Raw genomic sequence first — 7,646 nt, 5'->3', positions numbered from 1 at the left:
CTCTCAAGAGCCGCATGTAAAGGTAAAATACAGGGCATATTTAGGAAAAAAAATGAACATGACTTCCACTAAGGTGAATAATTTTAACGCTTTCTTTGCAAAGTTACTTTGCCCAGGTATTTTTAAAGAAAGGTATTACATTATCATTATCACTGACAGATATTTATCTCACCTCCACCCACACACACATACCATAAAAATTATAAACTATTTTATGGAGAGTAGTGTGGCCATGTATTATGGGATTTTTATATTTAAAAAAGTTGATCTAAATTGACTGAAAATCAAAGAAAGAAACAGGCTCCAATGCTGAAGGTTTAATTACTACTCCACCAAAAACTGCTTTTCTTTCCAAACATCTTGCTTTTATATCTAACTTCTCCAGCTCTATCTGAAATAAGAGTTCTGTAGAATCATACCTGTAAACTTTATGAAACTGCAATTGATTCTATGAAGTTATTGTCTCCCAAATTTTGAATTTTGAGCATATATATATATGTGTGTGTGTGTGGTGTGTGTGTGTGAGTGTGTATATGAATTAACTCAAAATTTCTTTTAAATAATTCTCAATAATTATTCACTTTGACAATCTAGAATTTACCAGGGTGAGTAAATTTGGCATCCGAGAACAATAAGCTTATCACCACTTTATAATCCCTAAACTTTTAAACATGTTCTGCATCCACTGGTGTTCAAAGAAATACAAATTAAAACAACAATGTAATACCAGTATTTTGCCTACTATATGATCAAAAATTAAAAAGAATAAAAATAACCAGTGTTACAACAGTGAGTAAACAGGGGTAAAAATGTAAATTGTAAAAAGAAAAAAAAAATCTTAGAGTGATTTGACAGTAGGTACCAAAAGCTTTTAAAAGCTCTTTCCCCCTGCAATTTCCTTTCTAAGAATTTATCTCAGGAAATAATCAGACAAGTGAGAAATGATGAAGGTACAATGCTATTATCAAAGTTCCTTTCTCATGCTAGCATAAGAACAAACAAATAATACGTAGATTCAACCTAAATTCCCAATAATAAATAATGGGTCCAATAATTTATAGTACCTTCATACTAGGGATATTAATTGTCTATTGCTGCTGTAATAAATTACTCAAATATAGCAGCTTAAAACAACTCTCATTTATTAACCTCACAGTTCTGCCAGTCAAAAGTCTAAGCTGGCTTGGCTGGATTTTCTGCTTTGGGCCTCAGAAGGCCAAATCACGGTATCCGCTGAGCGGGCTGTTTATCCGACAGATCTGGGCTGGAAGCTGCTTCCACCTTCAGTTAGGTTGTTGGCAGAATTCAATTCCTTGCAGCTGTAGGACTGAGGGCTCTGTTCCTTGCTGGCTATCAGCCAAGGGCCACCCTCACCAATTGAGGCAACCAGCAGTCCTTCCTAGAGCTGCCTCATTCCTAGAGGTAGCAACGGTGCATGGAGTCCTTCCCAGGTTTCAAGACGCTCCAATTTTCCTTCTGTGACAACCAGGAAAATTTCTCTGCTTTTAAGGATTTGAGTGATTAGATTAGGCTCACCCACATAATCTCCCTAACTTTAGGTCAACTGTGCCATATAATGTAATATGATCATGGAGTGGTATCTCCTCATTAGTCACAAGTTCCTGGGATTGGGTGAGACATTGTGGGGGGGCGGTCGGCGAGAGGCATGATTCTACCCTACCACACCATGGAACACAATACAATAACTAAAAATGATGACTGTAGAATTGAATTCGGCTTGCCTGCCCCAAAATATAAACTAGGCATTAAAATACTGAAATGCTTCTGTAGCCTTTGGGTAGTTCTATCCAGGGCCTGGACACTCTCCCAGCCCCTCCTCTAGGATGACCACAGCCCTGCCCTGCTCTCTCAATTAAAGGACTGATGCCTGCCACAGCAATAAACCTCTGGACTACATTCTGTCCTTTCATTGCTTGGTGCCCATGAAATACCAGTCATTAAATATTTTTAATTCCACCCTTGGATTTGGCTGTATATTTAATGGCAGAACGGATGTTACAACACTATTAAGTGAGTGAAGAAGACATGTTTATTTAGAATGAATAGATAGATATGTAGATACATTTATGATAGATTAGATAAATAGACAGACATAGAGATATAGAGATATACATATATGCATGTAAGTTGGTATTGGCTTATTTACACTAGTGAATATATATAAGAGCAATTCCTGAAATTTGCATGGTTTATTTACATTATCAAATATGCATAGAAACAATTCCTGAAAAATATACCATAAAACATTAACAGTTGTTATTTCCAAAAGATAGAATTTCAGGTGATATAAATTTAATTTTTAAAATTTTCTGTATTTTCCAATGAACATGTATTAATGGCATAATAAAAAGAATATATGATAAAGACAAAACAAGTTCTGTACCTTTCCTTCTATGACCTTGAGGGAAAAAAAATCCCTTATTTTTGAACCTCTATTTCTTAATCAGTAAAATGAACTACATGATATTTTTCACCCTTACCAGCTGTAAGAGCTTCTGATTCTAAATAGACTACTCAACAATGTGCTTAAGTTCAATCCAGGTTAAAAGAAAGGGCAGGGAGAAGGAAGCCATTAGAGTTACTAGAAATTAAGTCTTCATTTTGTCACTTAAAACATTGTAGAAAACTGTAATTTCTTTTTAAAGTGACGTGATTCATTCAAGATCAAGGTTCTCACTGCAATAATTCACTTTTGCTAATTGTCAAGGAGCTGTAGGTTTATTCTAGCTTTTAAACTGCATGACCTGGGGGCACCTGGGTGGCTCAGATGGTTAAGCGTCTGCCTTCAGCTCAGGTCATGGTCCCAGGGTCCTGGGATCGAGTCCCGCATCGGGCTCCCTGCTCCTTGGGAGCCTGCTTCTCCCTCTGCTTCTCTCTCCCTCTCTCTGTCTCTCATGAATAAATGAATAAAATCTTTAAAAAAAAAATAAAATAAACTGCATGACCTGAACTGTCATTATTGAAGCAACAAGCACTGAGGATACTGTAGATTCCAGTGGACAAAACAGCGAGGCCAAATCCATGGAGCCAAATTTCAAGATGGAGAACACAAATGATGTCCTAACAAGTGAATAAATAAACAAGACATATTGTTATAAAAACCTGAAGGAAATAAAAGAGGAAGTAACATTTGGACTGAGACCTGCAGGATGAGAAGAATATAGCAGAAGAAAAAGCCAAAAAAAGAAGCAGAGAGAACAGCAATGCAAAGGTTCTGAGACAAGAAAGCGTTGGTGTGTTTGCAGAATACAAACGAGAATGGTATGATTGCACTAGAATGAATGAGAGACAGTGGCACTGGATGAAGTTAAAGAGAAATAGGCAGGTACCAGATTAATAAATGTCCTTAGACCAGGGTGAAGAATTCAGATTTTATTATAAATATCAACGGGAAGCCATTCAAAACTTTTAAACATGAAAGAGATGTGTTTTTGAAAGTGTTAAAAGACAACTTTGGCTGTTGAGTAGGGAAGAGACTGTAAGAGGGCAAAGGTAGTACCTTGGAGACTGCAGTAATCCAGGCAAGACATAGATGAGCATCACTAAGAATATGAGGCTGTCAATGAGGATGGACAAAAGCAAATGGTTTAAAACATATTTTTAAGGTACAATCCGCAAAATTTGCTGATGAGACTGGTTGAGATGGTGAGAAAAGGGGGAAAAATCAAAATGGATCCTAGAGTTTTTCCTTGAGCAAAGTGATGATTGGTAATACATTTACTAAGATGAGAAAGGCCAGAGGAAGATCAGTGTTTGAGGGTGAAATCAAGAGCTCTATTTTAGACACAAGTATGAGATGCTTATTAAACCTCCTGCACCAAAAGTCAAAGAGGCGGACATCAAAGTGCAGAACTCAAAGAGGAGGCCAGGGTAAAGATAACAATTTGAAAGTCAACAGAATATGGATGGTAGTTTAAAAAAAAAAAGGCCAAGAGGGAACAGAGTCAATTCAAAATTTAGGGACAGTCAGCTTGAGTATAGGAAACAGAAATCAATTACGTTAACGTAAAGCACACTAGTATCAAGAAGAAGAAATTATAATTACATACTTACGATTCACCAAAAAGTACATGTGTTATTAAATGCACATATTTAGGACTAAAGTTTAGAACCTAAAATTCCTTATTAAGTAACAACTGGAGAAAAACAGTCTCATTCCCTAAGAGAAATATAAACCTGAAATGTCTAACTTCTTACCAGCAAGTCACTTACTCATGAATAGAAACAGCAAAATCAAGTCAGCAACAGGCACTAGGAGCCCAACATTGCCAAGCCAACTAACTGCTCTGCCATGGAATATGGTGGCCACTAGGACTTCAAGGCAAAGATCCTGACAAATTTCTAAGTAGCTGATAATTATAATGAATTCATAATGCCCTTAATTCTGAAAGCACTGCATGTCTTGTGTGGACATTTATATACTACAAATGTTGAATATACAAACTTATATTACATGTTTAAAAATGAAATGCAGTTAGTTCAATTCGGCAGACAATTTAATGATTCAGTAAGTTGGATTTTTTTCTCTAATTTTCATTAGATATTGACATTAATAGAAGAGATTTTCAAAATTTATACTGTTGGACAATTTTGCAACTCAATTTTAATTATACTTCTAACCAAACTTATTTTTTGAGGTTGTCTTTGAAGAAATATAATGATCATACATAATATGTCACTTCAAAATATAAACTGAAAACATTTGTTGGCTTAGGATAATATTTAACATATCTATATATAAAATTAATTTTACATAAATCCAATACATTTGATAGTCTCAGATATTTAAACTGATTTATGCCAAGCAGTGTGTTAAATATGTAAAACACATAAGATACTATTCCTACTCCCAAAGAGATTAAGAATTTGTACCAGTTTTCTGAGAATCAAAATTTGAGTTTGATTACAGCTTACATTAATATAGGTCAAGAACTCATGTGATAGAATATGAGCAAATGTTTTTATTTCCTTTATTATTATAAAAATATCTCTTGATCAATAAATTTTAAGGCATCCAACATCATGACTTTTCATCATGATGTATTTCCAAAACCTAAGTCCTAAATTTTAATCTGACCCTTTTTCTTATAGATAATATTGTAATTTCACTACACTAAAACACAGGGTGAACAATGCTATGAGACAGGACAGCATAAAAGTTAATAGCATGGACTCCATCCAGAGCCAGTCTACTTGCTTTCATATCCTAGCTGTGTGGCTTTAGACAAGTTACTTAACCTTCCTGTACCAGTTTCCTTATCTTTAGCATAAAGATAATTGACATGTAAATAACTTGCGACTCAACAACAGAAAGACAACCCAATTAAAAATGGGCAAATGATTTGAATAGTTATTTCTCCAAAGAAGATATACAAATAGCCAATAGCACATATAATGATGCTCAATATCATTCATTAGTCATTAGAGAAATGCAAATCAAAACCACAATGAGAACCACATTACACCCATTTATATGGCTATATTCAAAAAGGATGGACAAGTGTTGAAAGAATGCAGAAAAATTGGAACACTTGTACATTGCTGGTGGAAATATAAAAGGTGCGGCTGCTTTGGAAAACAGTTTGGCAGTTCCTCAGAAGTTAAACCTAGAGTTGATTTATGACCCAGAGATTTCACTCCAAAAGAACTGAAAACAAATGTCCAAGCAAAAACTTGTACACAAACATTTGTAGTAGCACTATTTGTAATCGCCAAAAAGCACAACAACCCAAATGGCAAAAACTGATGAATGGGTAAACAAAATGTGGTATATCATACAATGGATATTATTCAGCAATAACAATGAACGGGATGCTGATATATATTACAACATGGATGAACTTTGAAAACATTACGCTAAGTGAAAGAAGCCAGACACAAAATGCCACACATTGTATAGTCTGTTTATAGGAAAATGTCCAGAATAGGCAAAAATACAGAAACAGAAAGTATACTAGTGGTTGCCTGGGACTGGGGACTTAAGTGGAAATAGAGAGTGACTCCTAATCGATGTGGGGCTTCTTTGTTCTGAGATCACTTCGTGGTAATGATTGCACACCTCTGTGAATATACTAAAACCACTGAATTGTACATTTTGTAAAAGGGTATGTTTTATGGTATGTGAATTATATCTCAATAAAACTGCTATTTGTGAAAGTAACAATAAAAAAGAATATAGGATACCTGTTTCGTGAGTGTCATCAAGATTAAAATGAGTTGTTTGTAAAATGCTTAAATAAAAATGCTTGACCCATAATAAGTGCTATATAAGTGATAAGAGAATTTCTCATCAAGGTAAAAGTTCACATTTTGGGGGCGCCTGGGTGGTTCAGTCATTAAGCGTCTGCCTTCGGCTCCGGTCGTGATCCCAGGGTCCTGGAATCGAGCCCCGCATCGGGCTCCCTGCTCGGCTGGGAGACTGCTTCTCCCTCTCCCGCTCCTCCTGCTTGTGTTCCCTCTCTCGCTCTCTCTCTCTCTCTGTGTCAAGTAAATAAATAAAATCTTTAAAAAAAAAAGTTCACATTTTGTTACACATCCCTCCCCACCCTCCAAACACATTGCACTAATAAAATAAGTATAAAAATAATTTATAATACGTACAACCAATAAAATATTAATATTTAAAGTGTAATAAAGTACACAAATAAATAGGAAAAAGCAACACAATATAAAAATGGCCAAAGAATAGACAGTTCATAGGCTAAGAACTCCAAAGAGTCTAGAAAAATATGAGAATATAATCAACCTTACAGTTAATCAGGAAAATATATAATAACAAGATACATCTTATATGCATTCAATTTGGCAAAAAAATACAAAATTCTAATAACCCCAAGTATTGGTGGGAATGTGCAGAAGTGAACAAACACTTTAGAGAGCAAGTGGACACTATTTAGTAAAGTCAAAGACACTTATACACTATGAATCGCAGAGCACATGCTCTAAAGAAACTCTCTCACGTATGCACAACAAAACAAACAGAATTTTTATTGCATCTTTGTTTATAGTAATGAAAAACTGGAAATACTGGTTATTATCAGAATAGATATATTGTGGCATTCATACAATGGAAACCATATACAGTAGTTAATGAATGAACTAGGATTGTATCAACATGGACGAATCTCCAAAAACATAATTTTGTACTAAAATACATGTTTAAACATACATGAAGAAACCCTACAAGTTCTGGGACATAGCCTACTAATCTCAGGTGATAAATGGTGGCTAAACTATGATTCTGCAAAGGTATTCCCATAACCGAACATCCAGGGAAATTTTACAACCCGTGGAATTCTTAGACCAAGAAATAAATAGCCACACATACAGGACCTACATGCTGTGAATTGAAATGGTGCCATGTTAGGGCTTCTGAAAGAACCAGAGCAGGAAAGATTGTTCAAACAGAAGATCCTCGTCCTTCTCTCTTTTTTTTTTTTTTTGAGATTTCTCATTTTTATTTTCAACTGTATGTTATTTTTTTTAAACTTAATTTTTTTTATTTTTATTGTTATGTTAATCACCATACATTACATCATTAGTTTTTGATGTAGTGTTCCATGATTCATTGTTTGTGCATAACACCCAGTGCTCCATGCAGAACGTGCCCTCTTTAATACCCATCA

This window comes from Halichoerus grypus, chromosome 3 (assembly GCF_964656455.1).
Source record: "Halichoerus grypus chromosome 3, mHalGry1.hap1.1, whole genome shotgun sequence".
Classification (NCBI taxonomy): Eukaryota; Metazoa; Chordata; class Mammalia; order Carnivora; family Phocidae; genus Halichoerus; species Halichoerus grypus.
Note: the sequence above shows the minus strand (reverse complement) of the source record.